This window comes from Eptatretus burgeri, chromosome 1 (assembly GCF_056783735.1).
Source record: "Eptatretus burgeri isolate ZD-2024b chromosome 1, Ebu_testis_v1, whole genome shotgun sequence".
Classification (NCBI taxonomy): domain Eukaryota; kingdom Metazoa; phylum Chordata; class Myxini; order Myxiniformes; family Myxinidae; genus Eptatretus; species Eptatretus burgeri.
This window is the reverse complement of record NC_140961.1, coordinates 110,128,023-110,151,100: the sequence shown is the minus strand read 5'-3', so window position 1 is coordinate 110,151,100 and position 23,078 is coordinate 110,128,023.

The following is a 23,078-nucleotide window of genomic DNA, read 5'->3' as shown; positions in this document are numbered from 1 at the left end:
AGGAAAAACTTTGGACCTCTGTATCTCCTAAACCGCACCTTGGAAAAAATTGAAACTTGGCACCTGGCAACTACTCTGCATGGGATTAAAGGTGATTCGACTATGATGGTTTCAGTGAAGTGGTATCCCGGTCAATATTCCACACGTAGAACGGTGCATTCGATCAGTATGGAAATTTGAGTTTCATCTGGGGATAGAAAAACAAGGACAAATGTGTCCAAGAGCTGCCTCCTAAAGGCAAAACAACAACTTCCGATATTTTGTCACATGCATAGATGGAGCCATTAGCGAGACCCGTCATGGAGGCTCCTTGTTCATGATAAGAAAATAGTGTATTTACGAAATTACACACATTAAATGGTATAATCTTGAAATAGTAATGTGAACTTTTCGAAACTTTAAAGCAAATGTCCGAATATATTTAAAAGTTCATGATAGATGCTCTCAAAAGGCACCCTCAATGCGAGGATGTGTACAGGTGTTTAGTATTTAAGGAGATCCGGATCCTGTATATAAAAGAGCCGAATCCTAAAGGTTTTGTAAAAAGAAGAAGAAGAAGAAGAAGAAGAAGAAGAAGAAGAAGAAGAAGAAGAAGAAGAAGAAGAATGCGGAGCTCTCTTTGAGCCAGCGGTCGAGACGCGGCTAAAAATTATATGATGTCATCGGTCATGTGGTTTGGCAGCCATATTCTTTAAAATAAAAAAAATCTTCCTCTCCAGAACAGTAGGGTGAATACACTGATTCTGGCTCACTTGTCCCCATGTAAATGAATGGGGGATTTTCAGCGATTCATTTTTTTATTCCCTAAAAATAAACCCCCTTTTTATCCCAAAGTAGATTTATTTGTCTTCCCTTTTAACCTCGGGACACTCTTTTCAAATAACCAATGCAATAAGATAAAGATTTGTTAAAGTAGTAAGGTAGTAATATAATGTGATTTGTTAAAGGTGATTCAAAAGAAATATCTGAAACATGTAAGCCGAGGGGCCCTCTTTTTCAAATAACCAATGCATATTGTTCAGCTCACTCATTGAACCTATAAAGATTTGTTCATTCTCAAATTCCTTCAATAGTTTAATTCTCTTTGCACAATAATCCCCATCTAAAATATTTAAAAATAAAACATTTGAATCTTTATATTTTTTAAGATACCCCTTTTGTGCAATTATGAAATGATAAACTTCTCTTAGTGCTCTCATCTGACCACCTCCTGAGCCTCAGATTTTTTTGCAAAGCCACGCCCACTTTTCATATGCCCCGCCCACTTTTTCCTAAACCCGCCCACTTTTATTAAGCCCCGCCTACTCTTACATCATTTCCAGTTCATCTCTGACTCACAAAGAAATCACTAGAAAATTCTAGAATGTTATGGTTTTGAAAAAATTCCCAATGAAGGCTTGCCTGGGCTTGCCCACGGAATTTTCAAAGAATCCACCATTTTGAAAAAAAAATTCTCCATTCTCACAAGGCTTGCCTGGGCTTGCCCAAGGAATTTTCAAAGAATCCTCCATTTTGAAAAAAAATTTGTCCATTCTCACAAGGCTTGCCTGGGCTTGCCTGGGGTTGCCCAGATAAACCATGCCCAACAGTCTTTCTCTGGAAAAGCCTCAAACCCAGGCTCCATTTTAAACATATTTTTTTCACTGACAATGGAGTGCTGTGCTGAGCTTGCATGGAGCTCTACTACTTGTATGGAACTCAACCTTCAAGTTGATGAACTGGATTCAAACCTCTTATCTGTTGAGGTAAGATTTTATTTTCCTATTTTCAGTTTGATTTAAGCATAGACTCATTTAATAATTAAATCACTTAATTGATACATTATTATTTTCTGTCACAGGAAATTGTATCTGAAAATACCGATTTTGCCACAACTTGGGGTGAAATTGTTGGCTTGGTTGAAGACCTTGTAAGCGACCAAGACCCACAGAACGAGCCAGACCTTGAGTGGGATGATTTTGGCGTTCCTTGTAGTTCTACTACTTGTATGGAACTAAACCTTCAAGTAGATGAACTGGATTCAAACCTCTTATCTGTTGAGGTAAGATTTTATTTTCCTATTTACAGTTTGATTGAAGCATAGACTCATTTAATAATTAAATCACTTAATTAATGCATTATTATTTTCTCTCACAGGAAATTGTATCTGAAATACAATATGAAAATACTGCTTTTGCTACAACTTGGGGCGAAATTGTTGGATTGGTTGAAGACCTTATGAGCGACCAAGACCCGCAGAACGAGCTCGACCTTGATGGCCCAACCATATAGATATACCTTGTAGACCTTGTGATTGACCAAGACCCACAGAATGAGCTCGACCTTGATAAGCCAGAATACAAGTTTTACCTTGGACACTCACAAATTTTGAAAAAAATCAGTAAATGAGTTCTGCCTTGATGGTTTAAATAACTACCTTGGAGACTCAGGAAAAGGGTTCTGCCAAGATGGTTCCAAATATGAGGCCTACCTTGGAGACTCACAAATTTTGAAAAAATTAGTAAATGAGTTATCCTTGGTGGTTTTAAATATGAAACCTAACTCGGAGACCTCACAAATTTTGAAAAAATCAGTAAATGAGTTCTGCCTTGATGGTTTAAATAACTACCTTGGAGACTCAGGAAAAGGGTTCTGCCAAGATGGTTCTAAATATGGAACCTACCTTGGAGACTCACAAATTTTGAAAAAATCAGGAAATAAGTTATACCTTAGAGACATTGTAAGTTGGTTTTATTTTGGAGACTTGAAATGTGGGTTCTGGCTTGATAACTCACAATGTGATACATATCTTGGAAACTCAACAGGAATGTGGTTATACCTTGAAGACTTGGAAAGTTGGGTTTATTTTGGAGACTTGAAATGCTATCATTCTTTGGGATCTAAACCTATCGATGTAGTTCTTTGTCGGATGGTGCTTGATGGGAGCAAGATCAAGAAAGTTGTGGGAAGAAAGTGCAGGCTTACTCCCCCTTTCTCCGTCATCAAACCTGAAAGCTTTAAAAGACAGAATTGGAAAAGGAGAAAAAAACATAAAAAATATATTGGTAGTTCTGGGAAGAAAGTGCAGGCTTACTCCCCCTTTCTACATCATCAAACCGGAAAGCCTTAAAAGACAGAATTGGAAGAAGAGAAAAAAAAATATATATATATATATATATATATATATATATATATATATATATATATATATATATATATATATATGTGGAAATCTCATTTTGAAAAAGACTGTGTTTAGCGAGGGTTGGGTTGAGGTTGAGATTTTGAATGTGAGGGTTGGGGGGGGTTGAGATTTTGAATGTGAAGGTTGGGGTTGAGAATTTGAATGAGGGTTTGGGTTGAGATTTTGAATGTGAGAGTTGGGGTTGAGATTTTGAATGAGGGTTGTGGTTGAGATTTTGAATGTGAGGGTTGGGGTTGAGATTTTGATTGTGAGGGTTGGGACATACACACATACACACACACACACACACACACACACACACACACACACACACACACACACACACACACACACACACACACACACCAACAAACAAAAGTTAAGCCTTGACTATTCAGTTGAGTATTCTGTGTTTTGGGTTCACAGATCTAAGAACGTCCCCCCTTGACATACATTATATATGACAGATGCCACCTTTTATACTCCTCGGACTTGACCCTCGAGTGTCCACAATGGTGTATAGTAGGAGGGAGTGAAGCGCCAACCCATTGCTCCCATGGATATTATCTGCTTAGTTTTGTCTTTTGTAATTCCTGTGAATAAAATGAACCTAAAATCTCTTCCCATTCTAAATCATATATCTTATAATATAAGTCCAAGGAACCAAATCTATTACATCAACAATTTTCCAAAGATCGTTCGTCCTTCGTGTAGTATAACCCTTTTCAAAATGAGATTTCCATCCATATGTTCTTACGATATCACCAAATTTGAACTTAGGTTTTCTGACATTAATCTCTTTTTCATATTTTAATTTTGTAAATGTTTCTGATGGTTTCATATTAGTTGACGTGTGAATCGTGTCATTATACTTATCCACATTATCCTGAACAAAAGATGAACAATTGTTGTGAACCGAGTTGTGTGAATTTTTTCTATAGTCTCTCTTTTAAGGTACGATTAAAACGTTCAATAACAACGCCCTTTCCTTCATAAAAGGTACTGTATCGTGTAATGCTGTTATTTTATTAGAAAATTCATAAATGTCTTGTTATAAAACTACCCACCCTCATCAGTCCACAATTTTTTAGGTTTTCTCTTAATTTTATAAAATATCTGTTGAAAGGCTATCACAAGAGTATGACTTGTTTTGTTTTTTAAAGGGACAACCCATGCGTATCTACTCCTCAAATCAATAACGGTTAAAGCATACTTGTACCCCTTATCATGATTGAGTTCAAGCAAATCAGCAGACCAGATATAATCAACTTCCTTGGAATAAACCTTCCTTCTATGAAACTTTGTGAATATTGGTTTATGTAATTCATCAGCTAATTGCTCTTCAGTCTTAATGACATCATTAGAGCCTATAAGTTTTTTGAATTTTCAAGCCCAAGTTTCAATTTAGCACTGATCATCTTCTTCACGATCAACCTATCAAGTTTTTCTCTCAAGGTTGGATTTTGTATCAGAGACAAATTATACAACATTTCTCTATCGGCTTCATGTTTTTCTTCCAAAGTTGTGGGATTCCCATAATCAATATCGTGCCTCATGCACACTTCATCAACCCTATTGATGGGCTTACTCCATGATTTAGGATTGTCTGCCTCATCTAATCTTTTGTCCAAGTTTGTGCCTGCACCACAGAAAGAATACCCTGGTAGATGTAATTCCCCTGGTATTCCAGTAGTTGTAAATTTACTTCCTGATAAAAACTTTTGTATATCTCCTCCGAGTTTGTGTTTGGAGATAAATTGTTTTTTTTTTGAACCACACACCGAACGTATACCTTTTAGTATTACCCTGCTATTTTTACTTTTAAAATATGAAATATTTTTAGTATTAGTTTTCTTTTTACATTTGAGACAATAACTCATTTATTTATTGGAGAAATTCCTACAGAGTGCGAAAACCTTTTTAGTTTCCAACATGCACATTTGAATCTTAATTTTCAAAACATAAAGAATCATTAGAAATGCCTTCTCTTTCTCCTCCATTTATTTCAGAAAAAAATAAAAAACTTAAATTAACATCAATATCCTCTCCATGAAAACGATGTCAACGGTCTTGTCGAAAATACTGCTAATAGACTTGTCAATTATTTGTTTTCCTCCTCGGTGAGTTGAGTTATTTTCTGTAATACCTCCAAACTTTTTTTAATCTCACTGGTTACCATATTTTCATATTTATTCATTCTCACTCTTTCCTCCCTCTCCTCCCTCTCCTTCTCTCTCTTCTCTCTCTCCTCCCTCTCTTCCTTCTCTCTCTTCTCCTTCTCCTTCTCTCTCTTCTCTCTCTCCTCCTTCTCTTTCTTCTCCCTCTCCTCCTTCTCTTTCTTCTCCCTCTCCTCCTTCTCTCTCTTCTCCTTTATCTCCTCTTCTCTCTCTTCTTCAACTCCTTCCTCATCCCTTACTATCCTTGAATCTCTTACAACCCATAGAATATCATACATATATTCATCGCGATTTCTTGTATTCCTGTATCCAAAATATTTTTTTTTCAACAGGAAACCAATAAAATTTCTTTTGAATTTCTAAAAGAGCCTTACGTTTTCTTAACTTTGTAATTTATATATTATTTAACATTCGAATGAAATCTAAAGTTGTTAGTTTATCAACATCAGCATAATGCCAATCTTTTGCTGAAAATACCTCATTCTTATGTTGTAGAACATATTTATAAAAATAGCGAATACCCATTTCTTGAAGGTATGCTTGGACACAGAAATGATAATTTTCTTGAAGCCTTCTTGCTGTCATTTATGTATTAGAAATATATGTTAGAATAATATTATGACACGAAACACCTCCCCATCTTCCGATAGTTAAATAATTTTGTATTTCCTTACTTATTATATATAATGCTGTTTTTTCTGCTTTCGTGATATAAACTAAGGCAAAACAATTATTATATTTACCCTTATTAAATTCTTTTATTTGTTGTTTACTAATCGTGCTACCACAAAACTCATTCTCCATACCAAGTGGATAATATTCTTCCTTACAAGGCTGATTTAATTGTTCCAGGTCTTCTAGGTCAATTTTAAATGACCAATTATACCCTAAATCATTCATATCATACCCCACTGTTCTGTTCTCATACAAACGATATTCCCTTCGTTATAAAAATTTATTTTAATTCGAACTGTGACTTCTGTATGACCTGGAGATAAAATCAACACTTCTGTATCTTTGGAATACATGGCCGTTTTATTTACGGATATATATTGTGATAAATCACTTTATCTCACCAAGTCATTCGCGTCAGTCGAGCTTGGATGATTTTTTTTAATTTATAAGCATTTTTCATATTAATATTTTTTGTTATACTATATTTTGCCATTCAGCCTGTGCCTTTGTGTAATAATTTGATAATTCACTATCCAATTCTTGGGATACACTAAATATAGAACCATCTTTACCAACATAGGTCATTTATATTAGATTTAAAATAATGTCAAAATTTTTTTTATTTTTGTTGAGTTGAAATAACACATATCGACAGAATTGACCGCAACATTTGGAATTTAATTATTGGACTTGAAATGTTTGATAAACACCATTCTGTAAGAATTTTATGACTTCAACAGGTGGTGGAAGACCAAAACTATCAAAAAATATTTGTCTTGACTTTTAAAAATACAAACCCAATGAGAACCGTTTCCATTATTATCTTCTAAGTTCTAATTATATTATCTGTATGTTTAGGCACATTTTTTAATTCATCTCTCTTACAAATAACCACATTATGACTTTTAATTTCTTACAATATTTGACAAGTTGTAAATTTGATGTTGTATTCTTTCCAAATTCTTTAAACCACTCAACAATGCTCATTTATTTATTAGAAAGATATAATCCATTTCCGCTTTTAGTTAATTTTTCACTGATTGTGCAATATAAGAAAGCATATCTCCAACTAAAAATCTCGCTTTATCAGGAAGGCCTTCAAGTTTTTCAGCAAAATCTACAATTACACCACTTCCACTAATTTGTTTCTCCAACTCTTTGTTATGTCTTTCCAATTCTTTTTGAGCCCGGAGTTGAGCCTTCCTTTCGCTGGCAGTTTTCACCGCTGTTGAAATACCACCCGTCAATGCTCCAACCGCACTTAAATCAGCAAATAAAGGAATTAGAAATGGGAGAAATCCCCCACTCGTCTCTCTTATTGAATATTTTTTCATCATTGGTTTTGTCATTTTAATTTTAAATGAGTCAGTATCGTTCAAGATTTTAACCTGTTCTCTTGTGAGCAAAACATCAATTCTTACTGCTCCTATACTCTGAATTGTATGAACATTAATCGTACAAGGGTTTTGATTTTGAACACAAGATGATAGTTTATGAAGATAGATGTGATTAACATATACCCCAGTTGGTAATTTGCCACTCATTTATTTCACAAAAAATTATATGAGACTAATCATAACACCATTTTCTGTATTCATCTGCAATTCTGTTTCTTCCAAAAGCAAACAATATGCATCAACTTCTTCACTCTCTCCTCTTTCAATGTATAGGGAAGTATCCACTCGATTCGACTTTATAATTTCCTTTTGAGCACTCAGGTCAAACGCATAGATTGTATACAAACTTTTAAATGCTGTCATATCCAAAATAGGTTCTTTATTTCCATTACTTTCACACACCTTTTGGTAAGACTTGTATGCTTCAGCAAAATCATTTTTTTCCCAATTAATTTCCAATCTATCTCGTGGATAAAATGTTCCATCTGGAGAAACAGGAAATTGCTTCACCTTAGCGTTATCACTCAATGCATTATTCTTATCAGTCACAGTATCGCCATCTCGTTTTTCTTTGAATGATCCACAGATATCGTGGCTTTCCTTCCAGAACACCCAAATTCCACGTGTAAGTGGTTTGGTTTAGTTTAACGTGTTGACATCTTATTTTGAGGTATGATACACTGAGTGGTTTCTTTGAGTTAAGTCTTCTATTCAAAATCTCTTCTGTTTTAAGATTAGGAGTATATTCACTAAGATACCAACTCATTTCATCAATTACAAATTTATTCTGATCACCAAAAGCAATACCAACACCAAAAAGTAATCTATTTTCATTATCATTCCTTTTTAGTTGAAATCTACTTTTAAGACCACAGAGAACTTTATCATGATCACAAAATCAAAATATACCTTTAAGAGGAACTGCCACAGTAAAACTATTAACTGCTTTTGTATCATCAGTGTACGTTCCTTTCCTTTGAGTATATCCAGGGTCTGTGGGTGTTCCGGTTGACATATTAGGAATAAAACCTTCGACAGCCCCCTTTCCCATTCTATCACTGAATGTATATAGTGTAAATTTCATCATTCCAGATACAGCAGAGACATAATCAACCACTTCAACTTCTTGTGTTCCAATGTACAAACTAACACTATCAAACATTTTCCAGAAGAAATAATTTGCAAGTGTAGCATTTGTGTTATTCCCAGCCTTAATGAATGTAAATTTACACAACAAGAAACTTTCGGGTAGATTCAAATAAGTTTGTTGATTATTTATTTCAAAACTTTTTGTCCCATTTATGTTCCAGTCTGTTCCAGTTATTGCATTTACCTTGAAGTAATCTTCTTTTTTAGTGGAGTTTGAGATGATAATAGTATCATCCAAATCATAAATACTATCAATTGCTTCCATACTTGTATTTATTTCGGAAAAAAGATGTTAAAACTTTTGAGACCCTGACCCAATTAGTTGAATTATTTTCTGTCTTCTTGGGGGGACAACTGAGTTTTGCCTTTCTTAATTTCTTTAATTGCTCGTAATTTATGAGATTCCTTTTGGGCATTTTTATGCTCTTTACAGCACCTGCTACATTTCCCACAGCAGAAGCAGTTGAACCAATTAGGTCTTTATGTTTCAGAATCGTTGAACCGATACCCATTAGAGTATCAATTATCCCATCTCCTCGAAATTGATGTCCGACACCCCTTTGTCTCTTAGGTTTATAGTATCCTCTACCAAGATACATGCCTTCACCCTTGTACTATGGGGAAAGGAACATCCCATCCCCTGTAATTATTTTATATTTTGTCAACTTGTGTTTCCTCACAATAACCATCGTATTTATTTATTGGAAAATTTCACGTTGGTGAATTCTGATGGATATAACTTCTCCATTAAAAGAAATCATACGATTATCTTGGTCGGTTATCCTAAAATTTACTCTGCGTGTGGTTTATCCTGACACAGGGAAATAAACCAAATTTTTGGGTTCCATATTTAATTTATAACCAATTGGGGTTGAGTTTGTGCTGAATGAAAAATTTGTATTTGTTTTTATTCCATCATTATAAGCACCATCAATCAAATCACAGTGAATTAACACCGAATTTATTCCTGAGGATATTTGAATGACATTATCACTGTAAAACATCCCATTAGTTTCAATATTTTTTGAGGAGAAACCCAATAACTCTCTAAATGAATTATCAATTGTGAAATCAACCTTGTAGTTATTTTCAAATTTAATCATTGATTTTGAAGTATGTTTTTGAATATCTATAACAATATTTTTTGGTTCATCACCCTGTTCTTTCAGAAGACGAACAATTTCCGAAGATATTTGATAAATCTCATATGCTCCGGGTGAGACTGTTATGGTTTTGTATGCACTTCCCGAATTATAACTAAACTTGTCATTTTTCTCAGTTATATTAAATTAGGTATAATAAGTTTCCATGGACAATAAAGATGCCTCATATTCTTTTGTTGGGTCATGTTGTAGTGGGTATGGGAATGAAGATGTGTGGTCACTTGTGAAATTAAAACTCAGGATTGTGCTTCTCATCTTATTTAATATGAGATAAAATGTCTTTATATTGAGATTTATTAATTATTTTCATGTTCATCAACTGGTCTAAAATGGCTGATGCTTCATTAAAACAATTGTTATTTCCAGCCTTCTTACTACCTAACAATATCAGTCTATTAACTAATTGAGATAGGTCATTTGGAAGAAAACTAACACCTGAACCAAGGATACTTAAAGCCTGAATAATGTGTTTCTCCTTCTCATTCTTAGTACGTTTACCAGAAAGACTGACCCAATAATCAACAGAGTTCAGCAGATCAATATATAATCTATCATCATTATTTTCCTTATCCAATGGTTTATCAAAATACTTTGATTCACTCCTCACAGTTGAAGCTTGTCTTCCATCTTTTCTGAGAAGAAACTTTAATCTGGGGGTTAGTTTAACAGGGGGTTGAGCAGACCCCAATAATCTTGATTCTTCATTAAATATCAATACCTTTTCTTGAACAAGATGAAATATTGCTGGTTGTTCTGTTGGAATGAGTCCTGCTTTGCTTTTTGATTCCAGTGAATATTCATTGTTTTGAAAAGCATTCACAATATAATCAGTGGGTCGATTAATCTCTTCCAGTTGTTGAAATAAACCTTCATCATCAAATTCTAATTCCCCTATATGCTCGATTTCTTCCTCCGTCATTTGATCAAAATCTTTTAACATTTGAAGTTTTTTAGGAGTATATTCTACTGTGGGAACTGTGGAAACATCTTTAATTTTTTCTTGGGAAGTTTTTAAAAGTGGTTTAAAAAATTTATCTTGTTTCCTATCAAATGCTTCTTCGCCCGTTAATTTCTGTCTGCGTTTCTTCTTTATGTCTTCCTCTTGTTTTTCAACTTTTGAAACCAACTCTTGATGTTCCTTAAATCTTCTTGCTCTTTTTTTCACATCCATTTATTTATTGGAAAATATCATTTAATATCTCATCTTGTTGCACAACAATATATTTATATTTTTCAGTCGTGTGCTTCATGTAATCCCCAAATTCCTTTTTACTGCATAATATAGAACAATAGTCTCTCCAAAAATTGTTTATCAATTGAATTTAACTTGAATAAAATAAAAGTATTAGCATTGTTTCTGATGGAATGATGAGGAAGTTGAAAGTATGATTGACTAAGATAAATACAATAACAAGATGAATGTCTCCCTCTTGTGTAGGAGCTGCCCATTACTGTTTGGTTTCTCTCATTATCACAATCATCAAAGATAACGAGGTTCTTTTTAGATTTATCCAAATCTTGGGGAGACGGTATATCATCCGTATTATCACTAAGAATACAAGTTATCGGTTTTGATTTCTTTTTACATCTCTGTGTATCACAAAATAGTTGTATTATATCTTCAATGTTATAATCATAAAAGGTTTTTTTGAAGTTTAAATAAACTGATTATATATTCTTTTTGAAGACCAGCATTAAAACCTTGCGAGATTAGTTGATACTCTGTTTGAAAACTCGACTTTGTGAAAATTATTAAATTATCATAATCTAAAAAGTTGGGAGTCAGGAGCATCTTCAAAAGTAAGCAGGTTTTTCCACATCCACTTGAACAAACTATGAGGCATCTTAATGAATTTGGAAGATTTTTATGATTGATAAATTTTATCTTATCTTCCCAAATGGGTAAAAATTCATTTATATATTTGGAAAACAGGTTATTTAATTTATTGTTGGCTTTTTTAGAAAATCTATATTTTATCCTAAGTTTAGGTTTAATATCAAGATAATCAATTATTTTATTTATGCAATATCTCGTGTTGATATTTCCCAGAAAATCATATCCATGAATAATATATAACAACAATCCTTTGAACATTTCTCGAATACGTTCAGTTTCTTCCCTTGTAAGGAAAGGTGTGTTATCACCCTTATACTTTACATTCATTTCTCTAATCAATCTTGTAAAGTAATTCATTTTTGGTGGAAATCTAAAAGAATTAATTTCCTTTTTAAATTTTTTATTATCATTAATTCGAAGATAATCACAAAATATAAATTGTTTATAGGCCTTTGACTCTGTGTTTAATCCCCATCTTTCACACGCAGGACAAGTCTCAAATTTGTCATATGGAGAATCAGGGAAGTCTATCATATTTATAAAGTAAAACTTTACTGAAACTGAAATTCATCTTCGATATCATCTTCAATACTTTCAGAATCATCCATACTTTCATAACTATCGTTTGAACAGAAACTCTCGGTATCATAACTATCGTTTGAATGCAAACTCTCGGGATTATAATCACTCTCATAATCTTCAAAATCTTCAGTTGAATATTGACTCATATTTAATTAGTAGAAAAAACCTTACCATCGATATCTATATACTTTTTTCATAAACAAATTCAACTGCTACATTTTTTATATTAAAGGTAATTTTAAAATGATCCTAAACTAACATTGAACGAAATGTTATTTCACCTGATATATTAACATCCTTTATTTCATCAGGATTTACATCTTTTGGGTTGTTGAAAAAAATACAAATTTCTCCTTGCATATTAAAGATAGTCTTATCTTTTCTTTCAAAAGCTTCATCCATAAGGTTTTTATTTTTTGTTACTTTTTCTTGTTTCATTGCTTTTTATAGTTTTGAATATATTACCAGAAGGAGAGGAGAAACTTTTGTTAGAGATACATAAAATTGATGTTCTTCCAGGTATACTAATAGCCCTTCCACTGAAGGAAATTGAAGAACTCATCTTATCCACCATAATTGTTTTTATCCAATAGTTGTTTTTAGCTCAGGAGGTGGTGAAACAAGGGCATTAAGAGAAGTATATCATTTCATAATGACACAAAAGGGGTATCTTGAAAAATATAAAGATTCAATTGTTTTATTTTTAAATATTTTAGATGGGGATTATTGTGCAAAGAAAATGAAACTATTGAAGGAATTTGAGAATGAACAAATGTTTATAGGTTCAATGAGTGAGCTAAACAATATGCATTGGTATTTGAAAAAGAGTGTCCCTCGGCTTACAAATTGCAGATATTTCTTCAGAATCACCTTCAGAATCAACAAATCACATTTGTACTTTGCTACTTGAACAAATCTTGATCTTATTGCATTGGTTATTTGAATAGAGTGCCCCTCGGTTAAAAGGGGAGACAAAAATATACCTTGGGATAAAAAGGGGGTTTATTTTTAGGGGAAAAAAATATTAATCGCTGAAAATCCCCCATTCACTTACATGAAGAAAAGTGAGCCAGAATCAGTATATTCCCCCTACTCACATCTATTTATAAATGAACTTTCAAAAACACCAGAAAATATTTCTGCCTTAACAAACACACGTCAAAAGTATATTTCATTTACAAAAATGATTCACGAAACCTTTAACTCGTATTAGGTTTCTAGATTCTTACAAGTCTATGGGAACACATAGCCTACCGAGCATCAAATCTAAGCTCCACGGGGTCTTTTCCAAATCTTAATTCATTCTTTCCAAAAGAGGAAATTCTAACTAAAGAGGAAATTCAGATTAAAGGGAGAATTCAAAGTAAAGAGGAAATTCTAATTAATGAGGAAATTAATGAAGAAATTCTAACTGAAGATGAAATTCTAATTATAAAGAAAATTCAAACAATGAATGAAATTCTAACTAAAGAGGAAATTCTGATTAAAGATGAAATTCTGATTTAAGAAGGATTTCTAACTAGAGAGAAAATTCAAACAAGGAATGAAATTTAAAGTAAAGAGAAAATTCTTACAAGTAAGGGAATTTATCCTTATGATTACATGGATTAATTTATGAGAATTAAAGAAACACAACTTCCTTCAAAAGAAAGTTTCTATAATAACCTTTATGAAGAAGAGATAAGTGATAAGGAATATAAACCCACACAAGAAATTTGGAGAATATTGAAGATAAAGAACCTGGGAGAATATCATGATTTGTATCTAAAAACAGATGCTTTACTGTTAGCTGATGTGTTTGAAGCTTTTAGATCACTCTGTCATTATAAAAATTGTTATGCATTCGATCCTGCCCACTATTTCACAGCTCCTGGTTTTGCTTGGAGTGCAATGTTGAAAATGACAAAACAAGATATAGATTTAATCAGTGATGTAGATATGCTTTTGATGATTGAGAAGTCTAAGAGAGGTGGAATATCACAAGTATGTTCAAAAAGATATGCGAAAGCAAATAAAAAATCTTACAAATTACGATAGTGAAAACGATAGTAATTATTTGATGTATTTTGATGCTAATAATTTGTATGGATGGGCAATGTCTCAATCTATGCCTTATGGTAAATTAGAGTGGGTGGAAGAAAAGGATTATGAAAATGCTTTGATGAATATTGTTATTTCTTCTCAAGAGGAATTGAATGAGGAAGAAGAAGGTTTTTATTTTAAAGTTGATTTGAAGTACCCGAGTGATCTTCATAATAAGCATAAAGACTTTGCTTTTGCATGTGAGAAAGAAACCCCAAAGAAAGAATGGTTAAGTGATTATCATAAAAAGTTTTAATATTCAAGGCAAATCAACAGAAAAGTTATTAACAACATTCTATGATAAAGAGGGATATGTTTTGCATCAGAGAAGCATGAAACAGTTTTTGAGCGAAGGATTGAGAGTAACTAAAATTCATAGAGTTTTAAAATTTAAACAAAGTCCTTGGATGAAAAAGTATGTTAAATTCAATACAAATATGAGAACAAATACAAAAGTAAAATTTGAAGGGGAATTCTATAAATTGATTAATAATGCTGTCTTTGGAACAGTGAGAATGTTCAGTGAGAATGAACAATGCATAACAGAGAGAATGTTAGAAACAGGCAAAATATTGGATTTGCAACATCTTGGAAAGAAGCTTCTGGATTGATAAATAAACCAAGTTTTGAGAGAGAAGAGGTTTTTTCAGAGAACTTTTCTGCTATTCATCTGGAAAAGGAAAGTATTGTAATGGATAAACCAATTTATATTGGAACGGTAGTTCTTGATTTATCAAAGATATTGATGTATAATTATTTGTATAATGGTTAAAAAGAAAGAGTAGGTGAAAAAGTTTCATTGTTGTATATGGACACTGAAAGTTTTATCCTATATATAAAAACTGATGATGTTTATAAAGATATGAAGAAAAATATTGGAGTATATGATACAAGTAATTTTAGTTAGAAGAGTGAGTTATTTTCAAAAAAGAATGAAAAGGTTATTCGTAAGTTTAAGGATAAGTTGGGTGGAAAAGTAATGAGTGAGTTTATTGGATTGAGAGCAAAGGCATTTGCTTATAAGTATGGTGATCAGATTGATAAGAGGTTAAAGGGAATAAAGAAATATGTAATAAACAAATCAATAACTTTTAGAAATTATTATAATTGTTTGATGAAGAAGAAAGAAGAATATAGGAAAATGAATACAATAAGAAATTATAAACATAAGATATATAGTGAAGAAGTAAATAAAAAGGCATTAGGAGCCTTTGCTGAAAAGAGATTTATTTTAGATAATGGAATAGATTGTGTTCCATATGGATATTGTATGATGGAGTGTATAGAATAGATTGTGTTTTAACAATGGGAATATGGGTTGGGGTTTTTAAGGGCTACCGCGCATTTTTTCACAATATATAAATGGTCAAACCAAGTATTAATCAAACTAAAGAGTGGAGAAAATCTCAGTATTGGTATATAAATGGAAAACATAATGAATATGAAAAATATCAAATAAGTCTTATTGAAAAAATAACTAAAACAAAGGTAAATAAAACAAATAAGCGAATCAATTTAAAAACTAGTAAGTTTGAGGATGTAAAGAAAAATAAAATATCCTTGAATGGACTGAAAACTTTTATGGTTATCAATTGAACAATGGAAAAACAATTTACTATAATCTCAAAATGATATGTGGCTCAGGAGGTGGTCAAACAAGAGCATTAAGAGAAGTTTATCATTTCGTAATGGCACAAAAGGGGTATCTTAAAAAATATATAGATTCAAATGTTTTATTTTTAAATATTTTAGATGGGGATTAATGTGCAAAGAAAATTAAACGATTGAAGGAATTTGAGAATGAACAAGATGTTTATAGGTTCAATGAGTGTGCGAAACAATATGCATTGGTTATTTGAAAAAGAGTGCCCCTCGGCTTACATGTTTCAGATATTTCTTTGGAATCTCCTTTGACAAATCACATTACTACTTTACTACTTGAACAAATCTTTAACTTATTGCATTGGTTATTTGAAGAGTCCCCCTAGGTTAAAAGGGGAGACAAATAAATATACCTTGGGATAAAAAGGGGGTTTATTTTTAGGGAAAAAAAAATTAATCGCTGAAAATCCCCCATTCACTTACATGGGGAAAAGTGAGCTAGAATCAGTATATTCAACCTACTCAGAACCACTTCAGAGACATCATAGCTCACATGGTCTGGCAGCAGCCATCTTGAATTTCCCACAAAACCTTCAAAAATCTTTTTCTCCAGAAGAGCTGGACAGATTGATTGAGGGGAAACTTCACATACCTCTTCAGCATTCCTTGGTGGCACTCGGGTGATAAAGAATAATTGATGTCATGTGGTTTGACAGCTATATTGGATTGAAGAAAAATATTAAATAATGTTTTCACTGGAACCGCTTATCCAATCGAAGCAAAATTTACCATATATCATCTGACACTATTGCTACATACAGCATGGGAATGAGGATGGTGTAGGTCATGTGGTGTGGCAGCCATATTGGATAGAAAAACGAACCTTATCTGATCAAAACAAAACTTCACACACATGATTCTCGACTAAATCATGGGCAGAAACCAAATTTTCAATGCTATAGGTCACATGTTTTGGCAGCCATGTTAGTTCGAAAACCGAAAATTGAAAAACCTTTTTGTCCAAAACCACTTAACAGATCAATATGAAACAAGTTGCATTACATGGAGCAAGGGAAGTGGATTAAAATTGCAAAGTTTTGCATCGATCTCTACAGCAGTTTCTAAAATATAATTTTTTTTAATATTTTCCTTGAAACCAATGTGGCTGCCACACCACGTGAATGATGACGTCATTTTAAAGTGTAAATTCTCGTATTGATATGTTAAATGATTTCAGAGAAATAATTGTTTAATTATTTATTTAAAAGCAACGTGGCTGCCAAATCATTTGACTGATGAGGTCATTGTTAAATAAAATATTTGCAGCAACAGTAGTGGATCATCACTGAAAAGTCCCACATCGAAAGGCTAAGCGGTTTCAGATAAATAATTTCTTTTTAATATGATCGACTTGGAATGGGGAAGGTTGGTTGAAAATTTCAACATCATTGGTCACATGCTCTCGCAGCCATGTTGGACAAAAAACCTTGTCCGATCAATGCAAAACTCCAAGGATGTGACCGGCCACCCATTCTGAATTTGATTTGATAAAGAGGACGTCATGAGTCAGGTGTCCAATCGAGCGGGGTTGTATCGAAGCGGGGTGTCATGGTTTTTTTTAACGATAGAAATTTGATGAAATTTTAACCATAGGTGTGACTAATCATGAAGAATGTTTTCTGATAACTGACATCATAGGTCACGTGGTGTGGCAGTCATGTTGGAAAAAAGGAAAAACTTTGGACATCTGTATCTCCGAAACTGCTCCATGGAAGAAATTTAAACTTGGCACATGTCAAGTACTCCCCATGTGAAATAAGTCTGATTTTTTGATGTAATATGTGACTCATAATTGGCATAATTGCACATGACAAATGCTTTATCCGATCAGAATGAAAAATTATGAGGATCATCTCGGGCTAAATTGTAATTAGCAAAAAAAAATGATGACTTAATCGGTCTCGTGGTTGGGCAGCCAAATGGTTTTCAACATAAAACCCTCAAAAATCTTCTTCTCTGGACAACTGAACAGATCGAGACAAAACTTTACAGGTATGATCGCCTATCCATGAGGAACAAAAAAAATTCTCCACCAATGACATCATCAGTCATATGGTTTGGCAGCTATTATTTTTTGAAGAATAAACATTTTAAAATCTTCTCCAAAATGGCTTTATGATCGAGGGGAAACTTCATTTAGATGTTCCCCAAGCCTTGGGGATTCCAGAGTGTTCACTAAAAATTAATACATCACATGGTCTGGCAGCCATATTGGTTTGAACAAAATTCTTTAAAAAAATCTTTCTCTTGAACTGCTTCATCAATCAATGTGAAACGTCACAGTTATGATCTAGTAGATATGCAGAATATATGTTTTAAATTTCAACCTGATCAAATGCATAGTCTGACAGCCAGAATTATTTATTTTTTTAATTTGGGTTAAGCAAATTTTAATCAAACTAGGTACAAGTATGTTTAATGATGTAATAATGTGGGCAGAGGCATATCTGGCGACGTCGTGATGTCGAAGATTTTCATTCTAGTTATTTTTAATCTGCAAGCCGTTATGCCCTGGGGTCATTTACAAGGGGACTACATCCACCGTTCACTTCAGCTGCTCAATGAGGGCGCACATTTGCCATACATGGTGACCTTAGATTTATAGATTTACTTGCAGTGGGCAACTTCTTTGAAGAAGAAGATTTGATAATACTTCAATGCTCAATTTCATTAAGATCCATAATTGTTTGACAAAGTAAGCTTCTGGATTATGTCCTTAAAACAACGAAGAATGTCAGATGAATTAACTTAATTGTGTTATGACACATCCAGATCAACAGCAAGTGAACATGCAAATTTACAATGAGAAAAAAAAAAAAACACGCTGCTCAAAGTTCATAATAAATACCACATTCCTATAACTTTTCGAACGCCCCTCACATGCTTCAAACTTTCTTTTCCCATCTTTCATTACAAGCAAGCAGCAGGATAGCAGGGCCAGTAGCACAGTCACTGCTGAGCTGTCACTCTGTGGTGAAAATTATCGTGGGTTTAAAATGAACTACAAGCAGGGTAAATCATCATTCAGAGATGGCATTAAGCCAGCTGCCTGCCTGCAGAACATTTGCTTTATATATTAAACACCTGTCCTGCAAGTACATGAGAGAGAAGTTTCCCAGAAAAAAATTTCCCTGAAAAGATTTTCAGGAAAAAGTTTTGTTCTTCCAAAAAATAATTCAGAGCCATAAACATGACTTCCATTCAATTGACATCAGAAAACTCACACACCAGTGAGAAACATTTCTGACACTGGTAGGTGTGAAGGTTCTTGGTCAAAGGAAAAAAACATTTTCAAAGAAAAACTTTTGTATGCAATTTTTTTTCCAAAAACAGTTGACCATCATTATCTCGAATAAAAAAGCAAAATATACAATAGACCCAGACATATTTGACCAACCATGCCTGTGCCATAGAAATACCAAACAAGAGCGAAGTCAATGGCGTGCATTTGCAAATCCCCATGCTTCCTACCGAGAGCAAAGTTCAAAGACGGCATAAAATTATACCAGGATTGGACGACTATCAAATTTTGAGCTGAATGTTTTTCCCCCGTATTCATCCGTGACCTAAAGTCTCAACTCCTTGGGGCATGAAACAGGTGTCAAATCAAAAAAATCATTTTATATTTCATGTGTCACCCAATGTTCATTGCAGATATAAAGTTGAATCGAAAAATGTTAAATATTCAACTGGTAATTGCATTTTTGACAACGCCACAAAGTTATATATTGTGTGTATGTATGTATATATATATATATATATATATATATATATATATATATATATATATATATATATATATATATATATATATATATATATATATATATATATATATATATATATATATACAGGTAGTCGTCGACTTACGACCGATGTGACTTATGACTGTTCGACTTTACGACCACTTTACGATCACGTTTTTTATATTTTTTGGGATGTAAAAAAAAGTTTTTTTTGTTTATTTTGTATGTAAAATATATGTTGTTCGACTTAAGACCAAGTGGACTTACGACCGATTGGTCAGAACCAATCGCGGTCGTAAGTCGACGACTACCTGTACATATATATATATATATATATATATATATATATATATATATATATATATATATATATATGTGTGTGTGTGTGTGTGTGTGTGTGTGTGTGTGTGTGTGTGTGTGTGTGTGTGTGTATATGTATACATGTATATATATATGAATGTATAAATATACACAGATATATGTATGTTTGTGTATATATGTATATACCAAGTCGTATAACACCAGGGGGTTGGTTGACTCAGCCTGTCATCCTTCTGAGGTCAATGAAATGAGTACCAGTGTACTGGGCCGGTGTATACCCCGGTTAAAATAGGTGTACCACATCCCGGTGTCGTAAGAGGCGACCAGGGTTGCGTCAGGAAGGGCATCCGGTGTAAAACACGTGCCAAATCACTATGCGGATCATATGGATGATCCGCTGTGGCGACCCCGAATGGGAGCAGCTGAAAGAAGAAGATATATATATATATATATATATATATATATATATATATATATATATATATATATATATATATATATATATATATATATATATATATATATATATATATATATATATATATGTATATATATATATATATATATATATATATATATATATATATATATATATATATATATATATATATATATATATGTATATATATATATATATATATATATATATATATATATATATGTATATATATATATATATATATATATATATGTATATATATATATATATATATATATATGTATGTATGTATGTATGTATGTATGTATGTATGTATATATATATATATATATATCTTCTTCCTCTTTCGGCTTGCTCCCGCTAGGGGTCGCCACAGCGGACCAACTGTCTCCATTTTGCTCTATCCTCCACATCTTCCATTGACACTCCAACCACCCGCATGTCCGCCCTCCACCGCATCCATGAACCTCTTCTTTGGCCTTCCTCTTCTCCTCCTGCCTGGCGGCTCCATCTTCAACATCCTTCTCCCGATATACTCCGTTTCCCTCCTGTGCACATGTCCAAACCATCGCAATCTCGCCTCTCTCACTTTGTCTCCAAACCGTCCTACCTGCGCTGTCCCTCTAATACACTCATTTCTTATCCTATCCATCCTCGTCACTCCCAACGAGAATCGCAGCATCTTTAACTCTGCCACCTCCAGCTCTGCTTCCTGTCTTTTTGTTAGCGCCACCGCCTCCAAACCATACAACATAGCTGGTCTCACTACCGTCTTGTATACTTTCCCCTTCACTCTTGCAGCTACCCTTCTGTCACAAATCACTCCTGCAACTCTTCTCCACCCACTCCATCCTGCCTGCACTCTCTTTTTCACTTCTCTCCCACACTCTCCGTTACTTTGCACAGTTGATCCCAAGTATTTAAACCAATCCACCTTCCCCACCTCAACTCCTTGCAACCGCACCATACCACCACCCTCCCTCTCATTTACGCACATGTACTCCGTCTTTCTCCTACTGACCAACATTCCCCTTCTCTCCAGTGCGTACCTCCACCTCTCAAGGCTCGATTCAGCCTGCTCCCTCCTCTCCCTACAGATCATGATGTCATCCGCGAACATCATGGTCCATGGAGACTCCAGTCTGATCTCGTCCGTCAATCTGTCCATCACCATTGCAAACAGGAAAGGGCTCAGAGTCGATCCTTGGTGCAATCCCACTTTAACCTTAAACCGGTCCGTCATTCCTACCGCACACCTCACCGCTGTCACACTGTCCTCATACATATCCTGCACGATCCTCACATACTTCTCCACCACTCCCGACTTCCTCATACAATGCCACAACTCCTCTCTTGGTACCCTATCATAAGCTTTCTCTAAATCCACAAACACACAATGTAACTCTTTCTGGCCTTCCCTATACTTCTCCATCAACATTCTCAAAGCAAACATCGCATCAGTGGTGCTCTTTCCTGGCATAAACCCATATTGCTGCTCACAGATCGTCACCTCTCCTCTCAACCGAGCTTCCACTACTCTTTCCCACAACTTCATGGTGTGGCTTAACAACTTTATCCCTCTGTAATTTCCACAGCTCTGCACATCACCCTTATTCTTGAAAATCGGAATCAGTACACTTAATCTCCACTCCTCCGGCATCCTCTCACTTTCCAAGACTTTATTAAACAATCTGGTTAACAACCCCACTGCCATCTCTCCTAAGCACTTCCATGCCTCCACTGGTATTCCATCTGGGCCAACCGCCTTTCCACTTTTCATCTTCTTCATAGCAGTCCTCACTTCATCCTTACTGATCCACCCCACTTCCAGATTCACTATCTCCACCTCTTCCAACCTTCTCTCTCTCTCATTTTCTTCATTCATCAGCTCCTCAAAGTACTCCATCCACCTTCTCAACACACTCTCCTCGCTCGTCAGCACATTCCCATTTGCGTCCTTTATCACCCGAACCTGCAGCACATCCTTCCCAGCTCGGTCCCTCTGTCTTGCCAATCGGTATAAATCCTTTTCCCCTTCTTTTGTATCCAACTTCTCATACAGCTCATCATATGCCTTTTCCTTGGCCTTTGCCACCTCTCTTTTTGCTTTTCGACGCCACTCCTTGTACTCCTGCCGACTTTCTTCATCTCTCTGACTATCCCACTTCTTTTTAGCCAACCCCTTCTTCCTTATACTTTCCTGTACTTCCTCATTCCACCACCAAGTCTCCTTATCTTCCTTCCTCTGTCCAGATGTCACACCAAGTACCTTCCTAGCTATCTCCCCTCACAACTTCTGCTGTCGTTGCCCAATCATCCCACCCATCTTTACCACCATCCAACGCCTGTCTCACCTCCTCCCTAAATTTCACGCAACAGTCTTCCTCCTTCAGCTTCCACCATCTGGTCCTTGGTTCAGCCCTCACTCTCTTCCTCAACCTCACCTCTAAAGTCATCCTACAGACCACCAATCGATGCTGTCGAGCTACACTCTCCCCTGCCACAACCTTACAGTCACTAATCTCTTTCAGGTTGCATCTCCTACTTAAGATGTAATCCACCTGTGTGCACTTTCCTCCACTCTTGTATGTCACCCTGTGTTCCTCCTTCTTCTTGAAATACGTGTTTACCACTGCCATTTCCATTCTTTTGCAAACTCTACCACCATTTGCCCTTCCACATTTC